Source organism: Euleptes europaea, chromosome 10, assembly GCF_029931775.1.
Source record: "Euleptes europaea isolate rEulEur1 chromosome 10, rEulEur1.hap1, whole genome shotgun sequence".
Lineage (NCBI taxonomy): Eukaryota > Metazoa > Chordata > Lepidosauria > Squamata > Sphaerodactylidae > Euleptes > Euleptes europaea.
Window position 1 is genome coordinate 54,342,483 of NC_079321.1, and position 26,021 is coordinate 54,368,503.

The window sequence follows — 26,021 nt, forward strand, 5'->3', positions numbered from 1 at the left end:
AATTCAGCAGGGGATCAAATACTTTTTTCCCCTCACTGTACAATCACATTTCACCCAACAAATACAATCTCTTGGGGCAAGAAATTATGTTAATATTGCAGTGACAAGTGCTTTAAGCAAGAGTCGTTTACACTAATGGGTTTTCGAAGGAAGAATAAAACTGCTCTTCTCAAGACAGGGTTTCAAACCAGGGAACTTCACACAAGGACAGTGGTGTGTCTTTTACTCTGCTTCACAAATTTCTCATAATTCAAATTCCTCTTTGCATATATCACATGCGAACAAATAATTTCATTGTTCAGAATACATCTAGGACGAACAGTGCTGTCATTGGGAAATAGTATCATTCTGCATTTCCCTCCCCCCCCTTACCAAGTGGGAACAAAAGTTTTTTTTTAAGTGCAGTTTTGGCAACTTCAATACAAATGGTCGTTTTTAGACATCAATCACTAGTTTAACAATACTATGTTAGTTTATTATTTAGTGTCTTTGAGATACAAAGTGACACTATAGTGGAATGTATAAAAGCAGCACTAAAGACGAAGAAAACTTATCTCAAGAAAATGTTATCATAGCATTCTTTAAAAGTCTGGCAGCATAACAAAAAAGAGAATCTGCATAGTCTACATTTAGAACTTTTACTTTTTTCCTATTTTAAACTTTACTGGGGCAAAATTATCTTTGTTTCCGGGTAACCTTCCATTTGTGCCAAACACAGGCTGTAGTTACTTCCTGTACACACTGCAGTTTAATAAATTGACTGAAACTACTTGTGGTTTGGTTAGAGTGAATAAAACAGTTATTTCTTGATATAACCATCAAGTTATGTGCCCGAATCTTTGGAAGGAGGGAAAGGCTGACATAGTCAACCAACGTATTTAAATTCTACACATTACCTGCCAAATGGTCGTTTAAGAATTTGGAGCCAGCAATCACACTAAATGTGATTCTGTAAAATAGTGGTTAATTAAAATATTTATATTCTTCTACAAGAACCAATTTATATTCTTCCTTTCCCTTGTAGCTCAGGGTGGCTTAGACCTCTAAGGTAAAACTGTAATATAATAAATTCCCATCCCCCCCACCTACAATAAAACGGCTTCAGCTCAGAACTTACTAAAAGCCCTAACAAGTAGTACAGCCTTAACAGTGTCTTTAAGGATGGCTTCTTCCTCCCCTCCCAAAGAAGCCCATTCCACACAGACAGAGCCATGGCAGGCAAGGAATGATGCCTGTAGATGCCAGGTAGGCAACCTTATGCAAGGGGAAAGGCAGAAGGTGGCAGCTAGATGGCTACAATTGATGCTGGGGGACAAGATGGTTCTTCAGATATGTGGGCCTATTCCATGTAGGGCAGAAACAGCATCTTGAATTGAACTGAAACAAACCGGCAGCCCATGTAGCTGTTTTACAACAGGCAAGACCTCTGGAGGGCCCTCAGAATCTACCTCTCATGTACAGAATCCTTCAGAAAGACTCTTTTCATTCCATTAACAGCCCTGAATATGGGGAAGAAGATGTCCAGATTGGCCATCAGCTACGCTATTTGACAGCGCATCTCCCATGCCTACAAGACAAGCAACATTCCAGCTCCAGCAGGGATCACAGCACACTGAGAAATGCAGCCACAACCACAGCCTTCGATCATCAAGCCTCAGTGGAGGAAATATGCAAGGCAGCCATATGGTCTTCAATTTCGACATTCGTTAGCAAACTTAACTCTTTCTCCTCGGCCAATGCCACCTTCGGATGTAGAGTGCTGCAGCATGTGGTGGATGACAGTTAATTCCCACTTGTCTCTTGGGACACTGCTATTGGAAATCCCATATCAAGATGCCCTCCTCCTCAGAGCAAGAATAAAACCTTGGATACTCACCGTGAGGTTCTGCTCTGAGGTGAGGTGAAGTGAGGTGAGTGTGTGTGTGTGTGTGTGTATGTGTGTGTGTGTGTGCGTGTGTGTGTGTGTGTGTGTGTGAGAGAGAGAGAGAGAGAGAGAGAGAGAGAGAGAGAGAGAGAGAGAGAGAGAGAGAAAGAATGTATGAAAAGCGGAGACCTGAGTCTGATCAACCCTGCGTTCTCAAGTGACAGTGGAAAGAAGCTTATTTGCTCTAACCCTTCTTTAACCCCGCTCATATTGTTCCTCTGGTTATCAATTGAGCAATTGGTAGGAATCACCCATATCAAGATGCCCTCCTAACCGCAGAGCAGAAGGAACCCTCACGGTGAGTATCCAAAGTTCAGTTCTCTCCCCTCCTGACACAGGGTGTAGGAAGGTGTGATGGTCATGTAGGTCATCTCTCTTCACCCCATGCAGATAATGAAGGTAACTAAATGCGGAGCTGCCAAGGCAGGAGAGAGCTTCTTCTGAGTCCCTGATTGACAGGTCCTCATCTTAACTTGATTTCAAGAGTTGAAGGAGAAAAAACTGCTTACCTTGAGAACAATACCAGCTGTGTTTCTTGTGTCTGTACCTCCAGGAAACTTACTGCCATTCAGATGGCAGTTGCAAACCCCCCCCCCCCCCGAGAGCTGCTGGAGACTTCTGGGAATGGTACAGCTGGGAGGGTAGGAGGTGGACAGGAACAAAAGAAGGGAAGGACAGGGCAGACTGAACCATCTACCCGGCACCATTCAACTTTCCCATTCCAATTTCAGAGCTGTATTTCAACATTTTGGTACCTAAAGTTTTTATTTAGGTCTTTTATACCCTGCCTGTCTCCCCATTGGGGACCCAATGCAGCTTGTATCTTTCTCCTCTCCTTTATCCTCACAACAACTCTAAGGTAGGTCAGGCTGAGAGTGTATGACTGGCCCAACGTCGCCCATCATGCTTCCATGGCAGATTGGGGATTCAAATCTGGGTCTCCCAGATGCTAACCCAACACTCAAACCATTACACCATGCTGCCTGATAAAAGCACACACACACACAAAAATCAAAACACAGACACCAAAATAAAGTATAGCACAAATCTCTTTTAGTCTTAAACTAGATTTCCCTAAATAGCAAGTATCTACAATTTCATGAGGTTAACTGGTGGTAACACGTGATGTGGTAACACGTGAGTCTACAAAATTTACAAGTATTGGGGGGAAGGGAGAACCACGCTATGTCTATCTGTCTGTCTGTCTCACATACACCCACATAGTTTACAAGGAAGAGTAAAACATAAAGGCTCCTAAAAAGCACAGTAAACTTCAGAAATGCTCATTTTCAACCCTGCAGCCAGTTGTTTTGTACAGTCTTCTGCTTTATGCTGACAACCTTTCTTTCCCCCTCCGCTCATTCAGGCACAATGCCTTCAGTTCTGTCTAAGAAATGTAATTCACTGGAGTGAAATTCTCTTGATACCTGCTGCAGCATGCAGTGACAATATCATTTATACTCTACGGCGTCATGCCACGACACTGATACATTGGCTTTCATCCCTCATTCACTGCAGAGTGTGCAATTTCACCTTCCACGGTGCCCTTTTGCAGTGCTTGTGTACAAATTTACTCCATTCATTCCCAATTACAGACCTCTGTTGAAATGCCCTTATTGCATTTATGTTCCACACTCTAAATGTCAAGCTTGTTTGAGAATTCCAATTATACACAAGATTCTTCCATCGGTAATAACTGCTATACAGCATTCCTCAGATGAACGTCCTAAGAGAATAACCAGCAATGAAGAGATGCACATTGAAAGGCATCATTACCGCAAATGGCTGCCACTAAATGGTGCATATTATTCACGTTAAATCACAATGACTGGCCTGAGTTGCAACAATCAACTGTTATGCTAGGATGAGATCATCTTCTGTGAATGGACTGCATTTCTAAACCTATGTAATTCCATGTATTGATGCAGGAAAAATTTGCTGATGGAGTATGATCTTTGTTTCTGTGATGAGAACTGAATATCTGACTAGGACTATGTATTACATGTGAAATACAAGAGTGGATCATTTTAATGTTTTCTTTAACATTAAATAGCTGTGAAGGGGGTGTGTGACGGAGGGAGGACAAGGTGGATTGTGCTGTGAACACTAACCCATGTCATTTACCCAGTAGACTTTGAACATTACAAAGGCTCTATGTGGGGGGTGGGGAGAAGTGAATCACCGGTTCATATGTACCCTTGACTCTGTACCAGAAGAAATTAACATCTGACTTAGCAGGATGTTGACTTGAGCCGAGACCCCCTTGATCTCTCGCTCTGTCTTGTCCTGAGATTGGAGAGGGAAGGAAACAGCAGTTCAGGGAAATATTAGACGAATGCAGTTCTGACCTAGATGAGACCATACTTTCTACCTAACAAAAAACGGGCAGAGGCAGATTACAAGGCTTATTCAACAGGCCATAATCACAAAGTAATTTTCATTATAAGCCAAAACACCAAGTGTCTTAAACGCAAGCTTCTTCAAACATTATTTAATTACTATATTTGTGACTGTTTGATTTGGACATTTATATTTCATAATGTGAACAGAATTGGACAATGTGCATAATAAAGAGAACTAAGATGAATACCACCATAGAGAGAGCTGATGATCAACTGAATACTTTTCTATATCTTTAAACAGTTTGTGCTGTATTCAAAACTTCCACTGCACATTCACACTAGGAAAAAGTCAATTTTCCCATTCAGTGCCTGCTAGGAAACATTAAAAGATCGAACATTTCCTACAACTGCACATTGCCCAACTTTTCAGTGGTAACAAACCTATAGGAAATCAAGATCCAACCGCGAAGCCTTCAAAACCCTCTACTGCTAAGGTTTTTTTAAGCTGCTTCTGCAAGTTTATCAGGATCCACATGGCAAGGTGGAATTTGCTTACTCTCTGGATGTGCCATCAGTAAGTAAAATGGGGACAGCACTTAAAGCAGGACATAAAATTAGAAATGTCATTGTAAAATTGGACCATACAGTCACAAGAACAAATTAAAGTGAAGCAGGCTGCCCTGTTTTCAATTAGATGGCTTGCCAAAGATTTAATAGCGCTATTAAAAAGGAAGATGCACTCTAATTAATGCAGCTGCTCCTTAAGCAGACCTGGCTATCTAGAGAGTTGTTGAGCTAGCAAAGGGTGATCCTGCTACACTGTGCCTCGCTATATAAAACACTTGCTGTTCAGCCCAAGTATAGATTGCGAAATGCGATGAGTTTACCGTAATAAATTTGCTGCTGCATGTATGGAATGCCTATCAACAAGTAGATAGATAGCTCTCTTTCTCTGATAGAGATCAAGAATGCCGTCAGGTAAGTAAGTGCAACCTTCCCATGGTCACATTAACTCTCCTCCCTCTCTTCTGATATCAACTCTTTTCCCACCTTCCTGGTGAACAAATCAGATCTATGTAGGTTTATAGGAGGTACAGCAAAAAGGTATTAACCAAGCTAGGCAAATGAAACCTCCATGAACAGAAGTAGTATATCTGCAATTATTAAACATCAGAGACAAACAGAAGGGCTACCTCCTTCAAACCTAGCTTAGGAGTGCCAAGAAACAACTACTAGAAGCCTGAAGGTTCTGCTAACAGGACTTGTTTAATTTGATCAAGAAAGGCAGTTCCTATGACCAGATCTATGTTACAGTACAGCTGTATCACAAAATATCAGGAAGCAAGGCCTTGCAGCAGCTTGTAACAAAATGCTTTTTTAAAATCATGGCAATTTATTCACCTATGGACATTATTTTTAAATTCAGTTCAAATGCTATACAACACACAGAGCTACTGCTGCTAACCTGACACCTGCTTTCTCACATTAACAAACCCAGCCCTCCCACCCCCCCGCCACAGGATCCAACTCTGAAATGTTGACCTTACCAGACAGAGGCAACAGCATGCAAGGCAATTGTGAGCATTTGACTGACTGACGGTGCTTTGTCTACAGTTCCAGATTACGAGTCTTCCTTTTCGGTGGTAGACAAAAGGGCAATAGATGGAAAATCTCATTTTAAACCACTAATTCTTCTTGTACGCCCACACTCCCAACACCTACACGGCAAGTACATAAACGTATATGCAACGAAGTAAAAAAAAAAAAAATCCCAGAACGATGGCTCATTTAAGCACAAGTCTGTTCCTCTCAATCTGCCCTCCTCGCCCCTATGAGCTTGGATTTAAGAAACAAAGCAGGAGTGATAACATGTATAGAGCAATTTATGGTCCAACTAGATAGGGCATGGCAGATTCACAGATTTAAAACAGGATGTGCTGTCACTATGTGGGGAGAAAGGGCTGGCCGGGGACTTATGAAGAAAAAAGGGATGTGTGTAGAACCCTCCCTGGGCATAGCTTATCTTTTGGGGAAATCCCATCACGGGCATTTTCTTGCGGCTGGGACACTGGCATGGGAAGTGAGCCAGGCGGAGAAACCAGCTTGAGAATACTCCATTAATCCTTAAACTGCCCCCCCTAAATCTCTCTAGCACTGTTCACGTTATGGTGAACGCACGTACATCCTGAATGTATGTGCGTACACCTGTTTGTAAGAAACAGCCAACGTGCACTCACTTCACGAATAAAACCGGGGACCTGTAACTGGATGAATGTGGGGTTTACATCACGTGTTCAGCTGTACAAGTGGTGAATGTAACATGAGAATTAATGCACATATAAAGAAAAAAACAAGCATACATGATACATGGATTGTATTCGCGTTCACTGTTACTTTGTGAATAGGGCTTTAATTTTTCTTTATACATGCACTGAGTAATTCTCAAGTTGCATTCAATGGATGTGCAACCCAACATGTGATTTATAACCCACATTTTTCCTGGTTCAGGTCACGTTTCATCTGTAAAATGAACATGTCTTTCTTCTAGACATACGCAAATACACTCAGGATATACACGTGTTCTCTGTAACATGTGAACAGGGCTTCTCTTTCTATATTTCTGTTTGAAATACACCAACTGTTGCCATCCTTAAGGACACAAGAGAAGGAATTCAACAACCGGGGATTCTCTAGTATCATCTCAGTACTTCACCAAGCCTTAAATTGGCTGTGGATTCACAGGTATTAATCTGATGCTACCAATGTAATAGCAGTCTATAAAAGCAGCAAAAAATGTGTCAAGATGGTGATGAGGCGTGTGTGCTGGTTAAGTTTTCCTGAAGGAAAAAGATCCAGGCTAAATGTTACTTCTCTTGTTTGCCATTCATCATCATTTATGCGTGGAGGGGATATTATTCAGCACTTTCCTTACATATTCAAAGCACTTGTTGAGCCACTGCCTGACTGCTGTGGTTAAATGGTTAAGAGTGAACCTGGACAAGACAGAGGTAATGCTGGTTGGGAAAACTGAGGCCTTGAAGGACACGGTGCTCCCCACCATTGATGAGTTTCAGCTGATCCTTGCTGATTCTGTTATGAGCCTAGGGAGTCACACTGGATCCAGCATTACTGTTGGAAAAGCAAGTCAGTGCAGCTGTAAAAAGTGCTGTCTTCCAAGTTCATTTAGCCCAGAAGATGGCCATCTACCTTGAACTGGCTGATCTGGTCACTGGATCCATGCTATGGTAACATTGAGACTAGACTAGTGTAATGTAAATTCTATATGCATCTGCCCTTGAAGGCAATTTGGTGACTTCAGCTGGTACAGGATGCTTTTCGCTTGCTTAACTCTTCCTTCGAAACAAACGGGAGCAGAGTGCTCAACTTTGGATGGATGGTGTCCCTGGTGCACCGTGAACAGGGAAATCCTTGGCTTAATGTTGCAGAGTTGTATGAATGTTCTACCCAGAAAGTTTACAAAGGGTTAATAAAAATTCCACCACAGTCATAAGAATATCTGAAGACATCGAAGCATGTTACCAGTTGAGTATGAAATTGGGACTAAACACTGCGCCTCAGAACTTGCTTTGCAAATTACTCTAATTTTATATATGCATGACACAAGAGCTTGCAATACTGTCCCCATTTATTGTCGTCATGCATATCTAATTTTTTTCCATCTGCAAGCTACACATATGTTTGAAGGCATTCTGTTTCAACATGTGCATGACTAACTTCATTTACAGCATTTGCCTGTTAAGTGGAAAGCCACCTGAGACTAGACTAATAACAGCACTGATGGGGTTAGAGGAGAAAGCCAGTTTTCTTCTTCTAATAAAACTTTTTTTCTTCTAAAAATGCAGCTCCTCATGACCACTACAGCTTTTATTGCAACACTATTTCTCAGGAAATCTCTGCAAGTTATTACCACTTCGATAATGATTTCCCCACTGAAACCTGTTGAAAACATTACAGAAACATGTATTTCCCTACCTCAAGAAAGCACCCCCAATACACAGCTAATACTTATAACCCATTCTGAAATCAGATGTGAAAATACCCAGAACACTGCAGCGCATGATTCTTGAACACATGAACACATGACGCTGCCTCATACTGAATCGGACCCTTGCTCCATCAATGTCAGTATTGTCTACTCAGACCGGAAGCGGCTCCCCAGGGTCTCATGCAGGGGTCTTTCACATCACCAACTTGCCTAGTCCCTTTAACTGGAGAACCTGGGACCTTCTGCAAGCCAAGCAGATGCTCTACCACTGAGCCACAGCCCTCCTCTTGTGGCAACTGGGAAAAGTAACATGATGTGGAAGATCTGATTGGTTCTTACAATGTTTTGAGGTTGTTTTTTATTTGAAAGCAGCAGTTGTGGGCTACAGATGAGACTGGAGCAGCATGTACGGGTGTGCGTGTTGGAGAAAGGGGTTTAACCCTTCCCACCCTGTTCTCTGTATCTTCATCTCTGTATCATCTCTAAAACACACAGGTATTTTTTTCACCAGTGGTCCTAATAGCAGCTTTAATTTACAGCCAAACTAGATGTCATGTTGGGAGATTATCACAGATAATCTGTACGCGTGTTATGGGAAGAGGAGCTTTAACCCATCCCTCACTCCATGTGCCAATAGAAACTGACCAACCATGTCATTTGTAGCCCTTGAAAGGGAGGGTCAAATAATACCTGCACTTTCTTCCCCTCCAGAGGTAACAGTTTGGGGGGGCAGGGATTTTTGAAGTGAGGCCTCCAGAACTGCACACAATACTCCAGGTGTGGCCTGACCAATGCAGTGCACAGCGGAACGATGACATCTTGCGATTTGATGTTATGCCTCTGTTGATACACCCCAAGATCACATTAGCTTTTTTTGTCACTGCATCACACTGGCCGCTTGTATTTAACTTATGGTCCACCCATACCACAAGATCTTCTTCACACGCACTGCTGCCCAGACGTGTATCTCCCATCCAGTATGCATGTCCCTCATTTTCGTTATGTTCCTTTCAGGCTAGGAAAGCGACAAAGAAACAGTTCTTCCGATAGTGCCACTATTCTTCAACAGCTGCTTTTAACTAAACATCGGGAGGTCCAATTAAGGATCTCTTGTATTCTGTTTGATTTGGCCCTGCAATGTGGGAATGACGGGAGAGAGTCCTGGAATTTTGCCAGACATGTGTCTCACATGCATGCCTGGCCATTCCTACAGCATGACAATGTGCATCTGCAGCTATTTCCTAGCGGTTTCCCTACACATATTTTCAGAACACAATGAGAGCTAAGAATATTGTATGAAGAGCACTGATTATCTCTTGCCGCTTCCACAGCCTGCAGTCTATCAGCATGGCTGCTTTTGTGGGATGGGGTACTCAGCAGTACGAAAGCTACTGAAGTTCCACTTTATCTTTCACCGCTGGGATAACAGGAAGAAATCTGGACTACACTGGAACTGATCAAGTATTCCAAGGGCCACAGTATGGGTTCCTCTCAAAGAGTTACCCAGCCTGTCTCCCTGCACCACTGGATGTGATGGCACTTCACATGAACACATGAAGCTGCCTTACACTGAACCAGACCCTTGGTCCATCAAAGTCAATATTGTCTACTCAGACCAGCAGTGGCTCTCCAGGGTCTCAGGCAGAGCGGTCTTTCACATCACCAACTTGCCTAGTCCCTTTAACTGGAGATGCCGGGGATTGAACCTAGGACCTTCTGCATGCCAAGCAGATGCTCTACCAGAATCAGAATCAGATAACCTTTACTGGCATAATATTGATGGTCACAAGGTCAGAGATAACCAGGTAGTACATATCTAGATTAAAATTAAGTTTGAATCTTAACCGTAACACCTTCTGCAAAAAAGTAAGCCACCTTCACCGTAACATCAGTTGTAATGTCGTTCAGCAAGAATTGGCAAGTGGATGTTCTATAAGGGGCGATCCGTTTGCTGATTAAGGGTAATATAATTTTTTTTACGGGGTTCTTCATGTAAATGACAATCTAAGATAATGTGATGTAGGGCGTCTGGCTAGCCCGTTCCACATGGACATACCCTCTTGTTAAAGGGAGTCTTAGTAAATCTCCCGTATAAAACCTTAGATGGAAAGGAATTGAGTCGAGCTAGCATAAATGCTCTCCCTTGAAGAGGTTCCTCAAGTGTACTAAAGTATTGCTGCATCTTTCCGGGTAATATTGACAAACCCTTTTAAGTGGGGAACATACTGGAGGAGTGAGCGGGCATATTTTCTGATATTCGTGATCTAAGAGTCGTTGTTTAGATGCTCTACCACTGAACCACGACTCCTCCCCTTCAGTGGCTTCCACGCCACTGGGATAATACAAGTTCACCCCGAGATGTGAAATGTCCCATTATCTTTTCTATCATTTCTGCCTACCACTCTGCAGGTTTTACTTTCAACTAGACCCTATCACCAACTCTTTGTACAGTTGCCCCATTTAAATGAACAGAAGTTGAAAGGTGGCCTCTTTCCGTAGCGTTAGACCCTTAGCTATAAAACAGAACTAAAACGGTCACTTCAGCGCTCACAGAGTAAAATGAGAGGATGAATCAGATGTTTAACAGCAAAACAAAAACAACCCGCATTTCTGTAAATTATTTCATCTTGCAGATGTTCTAAGTTACTTCTGCTTTTGCAGCATTCAAAAGTGTTATGAAAAAATGGGTCACACACCACTCAGTTGCAACCACAATACCCTCAAGACGAGACACTAAATGACTGTACAACATGGGGGCAAGTACAGAGGGAAGTACTGAAACTGCTATAAAAATATAACTTATGTGGCTAAGGTTAGTGAAAGTGGATTCCACCAGCACTCCTTTAAAATAATCTTTCACTGACATTGCCTTGAAATAAATGACTGTCACTTGGCACATGTCAAAGACAGTCCATGAAAGTTGCTGAATTGCTTAAAGGGAAGTGCTTGTTATTAGAGCATCGTATTTATTTTTGTGCCAGGCTAGCCTGATCTCGTCAGATCTCAGAAGCTAAGCAGTGTCAGCCCTGGTTAGTATTTGGATGGGAGACCACCAAGGAATACTAGGGTTACTGTGCAGAGGAAGGCACTGGCAAACCACCTCTGTTAGTCTCTTGCCATGAAAACCCCAAAAAAGGGGTCACCATAAGTCGGCTGTGACTTGACGGCACTTTACACACACACACACATTTATTTTTGTAATGCCTGGGCTTATTCCTCTGGAGCATCTACGTTACTGACCATTATGAGGTCTCACTCCTTAAAACTGTCAAGTACACAATCAGTCTTAACAAGAGGGGACCTGTGTATCGGCTCAGCCAAGGATGGCTGCAAAAGTGGGTCTATTCCTGCCTGTGTAGACATCCCCAGTGGGTAAAACCTGCTGGCTGGGACAGTTCCAGCAGTTGTTACTCTCTAACTTCATAGGCTGGCTGCAAAAGCTAGATCTGCAGGCAGTTGTAGGAGAAGGAAAACCCTAGTCCCACACCTGGCCTCTGCTTCTTCCCTCTCCACCAACCCTCCGGTCAGATGGGAACCGAGTGAGGCATCCAGCTCTCCTTACCACCCAGCTGGTTGGTCAGGAATTGAACTTGGTGCTGAAAGGCAAGAAGGTGTGCTTTCAACATCAAGGTTCCCCTGATCAGCTGGTAAGCCAGAGGGACGGGCTTGAACAGAACATGTGCAGAACTGTGCTTTCTGCTTCAAGTGTCTCCCTGCCCATTGCCGGCCAAGTAATCATGAGGGCCTGAGCTTAGAAAAGAAAGTGTGTCTGGCATGCTTTGCCTCCTAGAACCCCAATCAGCAGGCTGAATGCAACTGGGGGAGGGAGGCTCTGAGTAGGAAAACCCAGCCTGGTTTCTGCCCCAAGTTTCCTCTGCCCTCATCAGCAAGCTGATGGGGGGGGGGGGAGCTTGAAGAAGCAAGCATGCGCAAGATGTTGATCCCTGCTTCCTCTCAATGCCATCTCCTCCCTCCACCCCTCCTGCTGCTTCCTCTTGCTGCCATCTCCGTCTCCTGTCATTGCTGCCCCTTTTTCTTTCGCTGCTCCTCCCCCCCACCCCTGCCATCTTCCCTCCCATTGCCGCTGCCACTGCTGACTCCTCGCCTTCCCATCACCTTGCCTTGCTCCCCACACCACTGTTGCCCCCCTTCTTACCTCTGCCGTTCCTTCCTTTTTTCTAAGCTCGTGCTTTGCCTGTACGGAGTTGCTGGCAACCCCACAATGCCGAATGTGATCTCCTGAGATATCAGTCAGCATCTCTTCTTGAAGTTATGATATACACACTGCTTCAGTTTTTTTAAACCCTCAATTATCTCCCCCTCTTTTTGCATTTTTCTGCAAATGTGGGGGCTTCCCCTAGGTTTGTAGAAACATCCCCTCTGTCTGTAATTGACTATATTGCATGGATCATTTGGTCTGCATTATTCGCCGTGTTCAGAATTAGATATATCCATTGTGTGTGTGAGTTTAATCATGAATCTGTCCAAGGGCAGGCATTTGAACTTTCTTGTAACTCCTATCTTTTCCAGTCTCTTTAGATGACCACTAATGCTGAAGACTGATAACAGTGCTGCTGCTGCCAACCTATAATGCAGACATATCGTAGTTATATAACTATTGTATCTAATAAAGCTTTACCAGTCTGGGCTGAGAATAGGAACACCCAGTCTGTGACCTGCAAAAGCTACAGCCATATTGGGGGGAAAGAAAATAATTCAAAATTAAAATCACTTAAACTGACATTTCAACAGATCTATTAGACGAGGAAACTAATGGTGATGTGAAAGGAAAGCCAAAAAACATTTCAAAGCATGTTATACAGAAAACTGACTTCTAAGCTTTAATTCTATATTCACTGAGGTTACAAGTGGCATTTATCTTAATTTAATATGTCTGCATATTGCTGTTTCCAGCAAAGACATAAAAAAGGCAAATAGTTTCTCACTGCAACGCCGTCCTATTTAAAGTGTCAGCAGTTCCATTAGTTTTATTATCCTCTACGACAGTGATAGATGCTTGACCGCTCAACATTGTCTGATAACATTAAATATAAGAGGTACAAAGCCCCTATCTTCCTCTTCCAAAATGATGTGAAGAACAGGTGCATGCGATTGAGATTCAGGTCTAGTTGCATATAAACAAGATGTTAAAGCACACCCAGTTGTGCATGAGTTGTGCATGATCAGTTGTACTATGGGTCTAGTGATGCATACTTACAGGTCAGCAAGAGCATTTGGGAAAAGGAGGCATGGGAAGGTGCGGATATTTAGGGAAAGTTTCAGTTTACACACAGAAACCAAAAGTCTAACTAAAGACACTTCTCAAAACTTAGCAAGTGTCTGCATAGCTTTGTGACAATCACGAAATAAGAATAAACCCTCATGATTGGTCCTTCAAAGAAGATGGAGAATTATATCTTTTTGCAGTCACAGTGAAGTCTTAAAGAACATGAAAATACCCTTTTCAAGTAGTATCTGTAGGGCCTATGAACTTTCTCCGTCTTAATTAAAATATTTTTGAATAAAATTTTACAATAATAAGCATTGTTCTAATGTAAACATAAATATATTTGAGACACAAAATTAAGACATAAAAATTCTTTAATCTACAGATCAGAATGCAGACTTCTTGCATCTATGTCAAGGGGACTGCTTTTAAATATTCATAGGTTTGATTTGAATGCCCAAAACTCATCCATTTAGTGGTATCTAATAGCTTATCCTTTGTTCCACCAGCACAGATACACGCATGATATCAATGTTACCAAGCACAGACATGGCCATCTTCTGGGCATGGAGTAGGGGTCACTGGGTGTGTGTGGGGGAGGTAGTTGTGAATGTCCTGCACTGTGGACTAGATGACCCTGGTGGTCCCTTCCAACTTTATGTAAAATTCTATGTAAAATTCTATGATTCTATGTAAAATTTCCAGATTTTGTAAAGCCACTGATTTTAAAAAAATATTAAAAAATGGGGAAGTTACTGAAATATATGCAATATTTTTTCTTATCAGACCTAGGCTTCTGCAGCAGCATAAAATGCATCATTTATTGCTTAGCATGCACAATTGTACTATGTAGCATGTTTGTGGAATTTAGAAGTATAAATGCCTCAATTTTCTACATGTAGAATAATTAATATACTCAGTCTTTGAGAAAACTGTAAACTGCTTCATTATATTCTACTTTAGCATACCTATCTTTTTCATGCAAACAATACATTTTCCTTTGCTTACCATACATTTGTTTCTACTTTCAATTCCCCCCCACTCTAAGATGGCAGAAACTGTCTCATACAAACACAACAGGACTAGCAGCATATGCGGTTAAATGACACAGAACTCTTCATTAATGTATCATCGTCATACACATTAGAGCAAATTAACAGTGGACAAATACAGTCACTATTAAACAACAAAGCGATATACCTGAAAATTAGGCAGACCAGGTCTCCCACTGTAGTGGAAGGCTCCTGCTGTGGGCCCAATACAGCGGCAGGAGAAAAAAGGGGGGGAAGGGCTGTCGCAGTGTAACCAGAAGTGATGTCATGTGTTGCCGCAACTGTCTAGCAATCCTCTAGCCATGTGCGACATCACTTCTAGTTATGCGATCAAAAGTGATGATGTGCCATGCCTAGCTCTTCCACCCAAAGCTGAAAATATGTTGTATACATCTACACTATACACAGAAATTATCATCACCTACATATCTATTCTCAAGTGTGGGCAGATCTGCAGACACCTAAATCCGTGGATCAGGCCCACGCTGAGAGAAAGGAGACTCTTCTCCAAACTTGGGGAAATCCCCAGGTTTGCAGAAAAATTTTAAATTAAAAAAAAATACACTGGGAGGTTTAAACCCCCCCAGTGTAAGAGATTGCTCTCTGTGAAGTGCAGAGAACACGCTTACTTGCAGCATGGCCATTGCTTGGTTCCAGTCCAGGAGACGTGCTGGGCACAGTAGGGGTGGCAGAGCCGGCGAGCCGAGGCAGGCCCAGTAATGGCTACTGTGCTGGAGCCCAGGAGCAGCAGCAGGCCCAGCAATAAAGTGGGGGCAAGGTGGAACCCCTCTGTGATGCGGGTTGTCTGAGGGAGGAGGGAGAGATAAGAAGGGGGGATTATCTGTGGGAGGGGAAAGAGAAGGAGAAAGGAGAGTCTGGGGGAGAAATAGAGGGGAGGAGGGGACAGAAAGAGGGGGGTTGATTGAGAAGGGCACGGGAAAGAGGGGGGCATAGAGAAGGGCTGGGGGAGAGATGGGGAGAGGATTGCTAGAGAAGGGGTGGGGGAGAGGGAAGATTGATAGATAAGGGGCAGGGGCAGAAAGAGAGAGGGGGAAACTTTGACCTAGAAGGGGGGGTGAGGGAAGGAAGGGAAAGAGCCCCTCCTTTCAAGTTTCTTGTGGGCCCCCACTTGTATATTCTAATAGTCAAGTTGGGGAAATCTCAGGATACTTAAATCTGGTAACTGTAGCAGCGAATGGACAAGGCAGATCTTTCTACAAATCATACAGCTGTGTGCACACATGACAGTTTTCTGGGGACGCACAAACTATTTTACAGGCACATGTAAAAAGTGTTATGATTTAAAGGGTTATGATTTAAAGTCCTCCTTAGGACATCACAATTGTGAATGACAGATGTCGTTATACAGAGTACTGCAAATACCAAGCTTTGATCTAGCACAATTTTCATTCCATGAATTCCCTCTGGGTAATCTTGGTAGAATTATTTGAGCAGCTGCAAGTCGTCACATGACCCCACAAAAATGCAACGATGGATATTGGACAACACATTACTCAGCCTTGCCTAAAGTAGCAGCAGACCAAGACACAAACACAGCATAAAGAATAACTTTTCATACGTGATGACGGGAAGAGCACTGTTCTATGTACAAGGACCTCACAGTTCTTGGGTCACTCGTGCTTATAAGAAATGTGTCTGGGGAACAGATTTAGGCCACTGAGCAAATTTTATAGCTGGATGAGGATTCATACCTGGGTATCCCATAGCCAAGCAATGCTATCAACTGTGGTCTCCAAGCAATAGTATCCTTGCCTTTGCTTAGTACCATGCTTGCCTTGCCTTTCTCTCTGTTGTACAATGATATCCAGCCACTACAAACCAAGCCTCAAAGTATCAGTCACATGTGAGACATACACAAATAAACACAAATTGACCTTCATTCAATGCTAATGTACAGTTTGTTGCCTCCGATAACAGAACAGCTTGGTTGAAGAGAAAAGCTGCAGGATGTAACCCATGGGTGGAGGAAAGATTCTGCACTAATCTGCAAATCTCTTCTGTTTTAAAAATTGGACCCCACCCATTTATTTCTACATGATGGGGGCAGTTTCATCTTTAAACACATGAAAATGTTTGTCCTGTCTACGAGGGCCACAGCCTTCAAGTTAAGTGGTACCCCTCCAAAAGAAAACTGAATAACATACTGATATAGGAGAAAATATTAAGATAGAGAAGCACTTTGCCATCCCCTAGCCTAACACACAGCCAGTTTCTTGCTATCTTGGACCCGTCCAAGGTCTTACACATTCCAGACACAACACACATACTGAAATCTCCCTTAGTACTCACTATGATGCTTCTCAGGATTCTGGGAGGTGTACTGTCAATGACAAAGCTACAACTAAAAAAAAAAACTCATGCTTCACTCTGGCATGATAGGAGCCATATTAAATGTGCTGTCCTAGGTTATTTGGATGGGAACCCCATATATCATAGATCTGAGTCAAGAGCCTGTTTCTCTAGGAGACGATAGATCTACCAGATCGTTCTGCCACACAATAGAATCCAGGCCAGAAATCTGCTGCTTCTCTAGCTTGGTAGATGCCATGCACATGCAAGGGTGTTTTTGTTTAAAAGACTCCAACTCTGATTTTGCTGGAAAGCCAATGGCCATGGACCCCAGTGTTAACAATCACAAAATTCACCAGGCGGTAGGAAAGTGGGTCTGTCAGAATTCACCCATGCTGTAATGCACAGCTGAAAAAGTTTTTAAGATGATCAAATAACTTAAGCTCTCCACGCCTAACTGTAGAATATTATTCTGAACACACACACACATACACACACACACACCCCTAGCATTCTTTTGAGACAAATACCTAAGCTATTTATAAAGTACTTTGTGCCAAGGTTTGCTGTGGCAGAAAAGGTACTTATGAAGCCCACAAAATGACAAAATTACATTCTCCATTTAGTTTTTAAAGAGACAATAATAGTACTTCAGGATCAATTTATTCACAGCCTCACGTTATCTACTGAATTACAGCTTTTAGGAAGTTTTAACAAGCACTATATAGATTGACTGTTTTTTTCTCCTAACCAGACAGAAATACTTTGTTTCTACAGTCTTTTGTTTTTAATGAAATAGGCATCAGAAGCAGGACTTACATGTAACTTTCCCAGGATCTGTGCTGGCTAATATTCTCACGAAACTAGGAAGTGGACGAACGGAGAAATTAGTTGGTTACAGCAATCCATTAAGATATGAATGCCCAAAGATTTTCAGGGCAAGCTTCCAGATGCTCAGCTTAGGTGGTGGCAACCTAAAATATAATGAAACAAACACCATTTAGAAAGCAAGCTTCCACCAGCACTTCATCTTCCCCATCCCATCCAAATGGAAAATCCCATTACAAATTAAAAACTACATATTGTTCTCTTGTTGTTCAGCAACATTAGGGAAAGCAACACCCATCCTCAGAATGCTTTGATGAAAGTTTAAAGACAGGCTTGCAGTAAGTCAACAAGAATTTTCAATTTACGAACGCTCACACTGGTTCTTCTGGTTGACTTTTGTTAGCAATTTGTAACCTAAAAGAACATAACAAATTTTTGTTATACTGATCCCACAGAGTAGGAGTGTAGTTATTTATGAGTGTAAATATGATAACTAACATACTGTAGATCTTATGGATTCATACCACTTTCTCCCATCTCTCACGGCAGAAAGGCCAATTTAAGCTATGCTCACAGGTGGAATTTTGCATAGCTTCTCATTTGAAACTGCCCAGTTAGCCCAGGCAGATGTTGGGCTGGTGTGCAAATTAAACATGAACTGCTTTGCACATGTAGCTGCCCAGTTCAAATGAAAAGCCATGCGTCAGCAAGGTCCCCTGGGGGAGGTGCTTTGCCTCACCAGCACAGTGTTTAAACTTGCCCTCACCTAGGGTAATAATGGAACCAGCAAGTGCTGAAACACTTTCGGCTTTCTAGTGGAAATGAGATGCATTGAACTAGTGACATCTGATCACCACAATTACAGTATGCCGCCAGACTCACGTCTCTTTCCCATATGCACGTTCATCCTCTTTGCTTCTTACCGCTCAATGTCTGGAAGCTGAATTTGTGAACTGAGTTCACTGAAAATTACTGCTTTAAAGGTAAAGGTAGAGGTCCCCTGTGCAAGCACCGGGTCATTACCGACCCATGGAATGATGTCACATCCTGACGTTTACTAGGCAGGCTTTGTTTGCGGGGTGGTTTGCCAGTGCCTTCCCCAGTCATCTTCCCTTTACCCCCAGCAAGCTGGGTACTCATTTTACCAACCTTGGAAGGATGGAAGGCTGAGTCAACCTTGAGCCGGCTACTTGAAACCAACTTCCGTTGGGATCGAACTCAGATCATGAGCAGAGCAGAGCTTGGACTGCAGTACTGCAGTTTACCACTCTGCGTCATGGGGCTCTGTTTTAGAGGTTCTATAAAAGGCTGTCTGCGACGGCTCATTCATACCTACAAGACACCACTTGAAGGTGCAGCAATCAAATGATAGACAACAGTGTGCGCACCAGCCATCAGCTACGCATCTATAAAAGGAAGAGAATACTGGCTCAACCCAAAGCCTTGCTCTGAAGATACTTTTAGAAGGTAGTTGTGTTGGTCTGCAACAGAACAGCTTGATTCAAGTCTAGTAGCACCTTAGAGACCAACGAGATTTTGGGGGTATGAGCTTTTGAGTCAAAGCTCCATTTGTCAGATACCAATGCTTATGAAGGTTGATGAGAAACAATATTAAAAAACTAATTGAACAAAATAAATCAATGTATTGCGCAGTGCACTTAAAATACAGATTAAAAACACAGGTTTTTAATTTAGCCTCTAGACTGAAACCACCGGACTAAGTCGTCCTCAATGTACATTAAATAATGCAAAGAAATATCCACAAGTTGATGACATACAAATAAGACCACAATCAGAGTAAACAAGACCAAACACATTTCAGCCCAATGGGCTTTCTTTAGTGGTCACTAATACATAGACACATACACACCAAGAACAACTATTGGTCTACTAAACCAAAACAGGTGTTGATTGGTTCCTGAGAAAAGAAAATGATTTTTTTAAAACCAGAAAATACCAAAAAGGTTAAAAAATGCTTGGCAGGAAAAAACCTAAATAATCATTCACACATTTTATACTGTGTGGCCAAATGGTGACATTTTTAGGATCATGGGTCCTGTTCCATGATTTTCAAGCTCACACATGAAAATTATATCTAAAACAGCAAAACAAAAATATATAATAGTAATAATATGTCAAGTATTAGGGCTGTACTAACAAAATAATCTGAATGAAAAAATATAATAAATGAAATGCCTTACTAATCTAATTTTGGCAGTTCATTCCCTCGCTGTGGATATACATACATCTATCAGCAATCTGACAAAATGCCAAAAGTGATGAACCCAGGCATAATATATTGGTGAAGGGGGACGAGGATGCAATATTATATATTCTTTTCTTTACAAACGTTGTGTTTGGTGAACAATTTAGTCAAATTAGTATCCAGAACTGGGTCTGAAGTGGTACGGCCCAAACACGAGAACACCACACAGTAAGCATTTGTCCTTTGCTGTTCTTGGAAGGTGTGATTGATGTCCACTGCTGTAAAGCATGGAACTGCATCCCAAACACTGCATTCCCCTTTTGCTAATGTCTTGCTCTCTATTTCTCTCTCTGTGTTCCCTAGATATCCTTATACTACATGGAGTGAGCCAAAGCATATCACATTTAACACATGATCTATAAAATGAAAGCAGGAATTTCTCTGCTCAGGGGGTCAGGCTAGGGTAAGTGGTAACCTAAGCTTGTTCTAATGCGCCGCTAAACATCTGTGTCTGGTCTACTCCATTCCATGTTTCTATCTTATATTGCCATTCTCATTCTGAAATGAGCGAATGACTAACAGAAAATACCTACCTACTTAGATACACACAACTACACACACACACACAAATCTTCAAGTTGAACACATTTAGCATCACTCAATAAATCATTCCTTAAATAAAGACTTTCTTCCTTCCCTCTCCAAGCCCATCTAATCAGATGGGGACAATGGTGTGGGCAACTGAATTAGTAAACTCAATCCACCTTGACAGAACACTAAAAAAAACCCTTTCAGAACTGCTTGGATTATTTATGAAAGACATATTTATTTTCCTATATAGATTATAAGCATTTCTCCAAGGCAGTAGACTCAAAGGGCGTAACTTTATTTAGGACAGCACTAAGTCCATTGGCTGCAATGTACTTAGAAAGGTGTACACTCTGCTTAGGACTGCGCTGTCACCATTATAACTATGTGCCCCATTCCCCCAACACAGACAGAGAACAGTGTTGATTAGTGGAAGCATCAGTAAGATGTACATCTTGCCTTGATAAATGAAGGTTGCAGTGGGAGACTGTGGCTCCGGGGGGGTCAAAGAAATCTATGGGAGAACAAGACTGATCACCTAAGCAACTGTAGGATGATATTACCTGGAGTCAGACCAATGTTCTGCACAGTAGAACCTTTAATGCTCAGGTCAGGATGCAAGATTTACAGCCAGCCTGTCTAATACTGAAGTGGCATGGCCCAGAAAAGTATTTTAAGGCTTTAAGTTCCAGCGTAAAAGTCTCTCCAACTATCTATAAGCTGAAAACACACACCAAAGCCCTAAATGCAATTTTGCCCAGGTGCCAAATATTAGGAACTTTCCCCCTAGCCCCGCACATCAAGGAAAGACATGTTGCTATTTTAGCCCTAAGGCTTATAAACGTATGCCAGTGTTTTGGAAGGGATGTGTATACATACGTGAAATCTAAAAAGCCAAGAACACAATCCACGCAGTACCTTTATTAGGACCAACCTAATGACACAGTGCGCAAACTCTCAAGTTCCCTAGAACTCTTAATCAGGCCAGATGTTACAAACTTAAGAGGGGGAAAGGAGATTTTAAGCAGATTTTTTTTAGATCATGGTGTTAAAGACAACCTCCTCATGCCAGCCTCATACGTGACAGCAACGTGGACCACCACAATATTAATATATGCAACAAAGTTGAATTACATGCAAAACACAATCAAGATTTAGTTTTCATTGATTTTTGAAGCTATTTTATAATCCATTAACTCTTAGCAACCATAGAAATAACAAATCAGTGTTAGTCAGAACAAGTGCATTAAGATGTACAACAAATTAACCTATACACTTTCCATAAACAGGAACAAGATGGTTACAATATACAAATGATTTTTCTGTCACTGTGATATACACAACATGTGGGTACAAGCTAACATTTTTCCTCCTAAGGAAACTGAAGCAGAGTGTACTAGTTAGGAGAGACAATACTCATCCCCCCCCCAAATAAATATCAATGAGTGCCTCTGTGAGATCGAAGTAAAGTGGAGGCGCTGGAATATTTGCATATAGTTTGTTGCATATAGTAATATTGTGGGGGTCCACGTTGATGCCTTCTATTTTTGCTTAGTTTCTGTATAGCACGGTTTTGCTTTTTTTGCTAGCCTCATATGTGAGACAGGGTGACTTACGTCTGATGAAATTAAGGTCTCTTGAATTTGGACCTCCTGCTTCAGAAAGAAGTTGAGACTATGGTCAAGAGACCCCTTTTCCATCCACATCTCATTAAAAGGGTTTCCTTCCATTCTGATTTGATTTCGCTATGCTGATCCATTCATTGGTAACTTCCAGGTTTGGTCAAAGTAATATGTTCTATTACACAAAGTTGTCCCTGAAGATAATTTGCAAGCTGTATGCCTATTGTCTGGGTACTGATAATGTAACCGTATTCAACAGATCTCGTGTCCCTAAACGGTTGCCAGTTTGCTTCCAAGATCAATTCAATCAGCAGGTATTAAACTTTAAAACAGGGGCGTTGAACTCAATCGTTACGAGGGCTGGATATGACATAAATGCCACTTGGTAGGGCCAGGCCATGCCTCGCCAGCCCATATTGAGAGTGGGAGGGGGTGGCTGCCTTGGCTGGCTCGCAGGCCGGATAAGAGCTCTCAAGGGGTCGGATTCGGCCTGCTTTATGTCTGACAACCTCTGCTTTAAAGTATCTCACAACCTGAGGCCACATTTCTGAAGGTACTACCAGGTAAAATCAAATATCACCAGATATCTAAAATCAGTTTCTGGAAGAGTTGAGAAAGGCTTATCCTTTATTAAGCTTTTATTATTAAACTATTCTTTCCCAGATACCTATTAGTGAAATTTTTGATAGAGCTAGGATGATTTTGCAGTTTTATTTGCAGTGTTTTTAATGGAGAATGATAGTTTTGCAGCTCTCAATATTTCATAAAGTGTCTTGCCCTTTGAAAATGAGATATAAAAATTTCTTAAACAACATGAACTCCCCAGTTTGCATAAAAGCTGGTATGTGTACAGGAGGAAGGAGAGGGACATTACATTTTACCTGAACAAGTTTCCAGCTCTGCCAAGCCCACCATACACAACCAATGCACCACTTGTGAACCCGATCTGTTCTGAAGATCATAGCTGGTACTGGGTTGAGCACATTCTTTATCAGCCAGTGACCAGCAACGCCAATTAGTCAAACAATGCAACAAGGTCATTACATGGTCTGTGCAACAACTGATGTTTCTGCCCACTGAACTGAGCCAAGCCAAGGCAATTAGAGTGGAAATGAGACTCTTAAGAAGAAAAGATTCAAACATCTACACAAATGTCCTTTCATGCAGCAAAAAGAGACATCTATATAGTGCAAATGTTCAAAGCACTTCAAATACATTAGCTCATTAATCCTTCCAACAGTTTCTAAGACATGCCACTATTATTAGCCCAATATTGTAGATAACACCGTCCTACAATAATATTGATGATTTAAGCACTGTATGTGGGACTAACCTTGAAAACAACTCAGAAATTTCAAAGAGCATGGCAGTTTCTGCCTGCAGCCAACACAAATTCTTTGTGATCTTCACTAGGCCAAGTACAATCTGCCGCTTTTGACATCAAAAGCCCTAATCAGCCTATGTCTTACATACCCTAGGTAGAACCTTCTCCTATATGCACCACCTGTGAATTTATATAAACTAGCAGAACACCACTAAGTATCACCAACGAAGTTACAATTTTCCAAAAAAATTATCTTTTCCAATAGCTGCACCTGCATTGTGGAATTTTCTCCAGGGGAAGGTTCACTAGACACGCTTCAGAAAACCTTCTGAAAGTCAATGAAACCCTTCTTATTTTGCTACCCTCTCCCTAATCTAAGCTTTCCTAAAATAGTATTTTTGTTCAACTGCTGCTCAGGTTTGTTTTTACAATACATGTGATGACAGTCTCTAACGCTGTCTGATAACATAACAACAACAACAACAATAATACGTTTTTTGTTTTAAGGATTAGGATGGTATGCTGCTTTGAAGACTCTTCTGGTAAAAATGGCATAGACATTTAAATATACCACCTTTATTCTTGGTGCACTGGGGAGGAGGTGAGAGGTAGTTTGCCTAAGACCTTCTCATGAATTCATGCCTGAGAAAACTTTCCAGCTCACAGCACTATATACATCAGTTCTCATAGTATCATAAACATACTCAACATTGATCGTATTGTTTTCACTCCTCTACATTCCCAAGACACTTTAGGGCGAAAGCACACGGTCGCTTTGGCATCCTTTATTCCCTGTTTCAGCCAGGATTCAGCCAGGATCGAACGCATGCGTTTTCGCTGAATGTGTGTCCGATCCTGGCTGAAACAAGGAATAAAGGAGGCTAAAGCGACCATGCGTTTTCGCCCTTAGTTTACCTTGTTTATATTTTGCATTAAAAGACTGAATTCAAAGCAACTGAATTCAGCCCACATATATATTAAAAAGGAATTTAAAAAGATAGTGCATGCGTTTTATAAACGTTTTTATTACTGAAAGAAAACCTCCCTGACCACCTTTATTGATTACTTTTTGAAGACGGCTATCAAAGAGAACAAAATACTTTACTTATTCTGGACACATTCTCCTGAATAGAATTTGTTCGCTTTAAATGACATCATCAGTACACTGCATAGAACTATGGGGTCATCACATTTACCAAGTGGCTGAGATTACTTTTAAAAGTAGGAAAAAAGCCCTATCAAGAATAAACGGCACCAAAAAGCAGCAAAAGATGGGAGAAGCTCTAGCAGTGTACAGCTACAAAACAGCTGAATATTTATACATTTAAGGGATTTCTCAGGAACTGTTTTACCTTTCCATAAAAGCAGTATTGTCATTCCCCTCCCCCGTCAAAATGGCATTCAGCAGAGCCCTACTTTTATACCCTACCCTCTTTAAAATATAAATGCTAACAAAAATGTGGATTTTATAGTAGTTTTGCTGACTAGCAGTTGATAGAGAGAAATGCTACAGAAAAACCTTTCTTGCAGGATTTTCAGAATTTTTTTAAAGAAAACCTAATATGATTTTACTTACAAATTTTGGCAAAAAAAGAAAAGAAAAGAAAAGAAATGGTACTCCATTCCAGCCATTCTAATAAATTTTCCAGTAAGCCTTGCATATATTGGCAAAATGACAAGCTGGGGGACTTTTACAAGCAGATAATAAGCTGTGAGAATATATCGGGTTAACTCTACTATATATTTTTTTATGTCAACACCAGGTTGTTTTCTACATTCTTGTCCCTCACATGAATTTTTAAAAACTGTATGGCTGCCACTGATTTTTACTGAAAGATGCATGGCTATGAGTTCCAAGATCCACTATAAAAATTCAAGTGTAGATGGGTGTTTTTTTAAATATATAAAGCCACCAACACAATTATTTCAGGAAGGAGTCAGAATGATTTCTAATTAGAAAGTACCCGGGAACATATTTTAATTTATAGTTCTAAAGCTTTAGCTGGATGAAGAGGGGGGGGAAAACAAATGTGGAAGACCGATCTTGATTCTGGCCACATGAGAAGTCATGCTAAAGAAGAAACAGCTTTACAGTTACTATCCATCAAGATCAGGAATGGGCCAAATTGGAAAAATGTGAGAGTTACATGAATGCCTCAACATTTGGAAAGCTTCACCCCATTAGAAGCCAGAACCAAACCTCTTGAATTTACACTTGCTGTCTTCACGTTCATCTTCCCTGCCACCTAGTTCCAAAGTGAGAAAAGCCCTTACCCCTTAGTGGTAATGAGCAGCAGGGAACACTTTAAAGGTAATTTTTTTGCTCTGAAGGAGGGGCGGCTTCCTTATTTTTTGTCAGGCTCTCTAGGAAAACCCAAGATTATCTGGGAAGCCTGACAAGAAAAGACTGAATTTCAACTTTAAGGGTGAAGGAAACGAGGCCCTCACCAAACACTAGTCTGGATCACTTCCGTGAGAAATGGCTATAATAAAGACTTCCTCGCCATTCAGCTTCCATAGAAAAAAATCAAATTTATTTTCATGTTTGCGTGAAAAAGAGAATGTTATTTCTAACTTTGGGAACAAGTATCC

The 26,021-nt window shown here is 41.6% G+C and overlaps 1 protein-coding gene across 1 annotated transcript in view; it reads right to left on the reverse strand.

The window, feature by feature from the left end:
- The window catches only part of BACH2 (BTB domain and CNC homolog 2), a 128,085-nt gene that overhangs the window by 66,245 nt on the left and 35,819 nt on the right, over window positions 1-26,021 (reverse strand). Inside the window, exon 2 of the mRNA XM_056856143.1 lies at window positions 17,681-17,835. The gene's annotated coding sequence lies outside the window, so the exon portion shown is untranslated. The remainder of the gene's footprint in view (window positions 1-17,680; window positions 17,836-26,021) is intronic.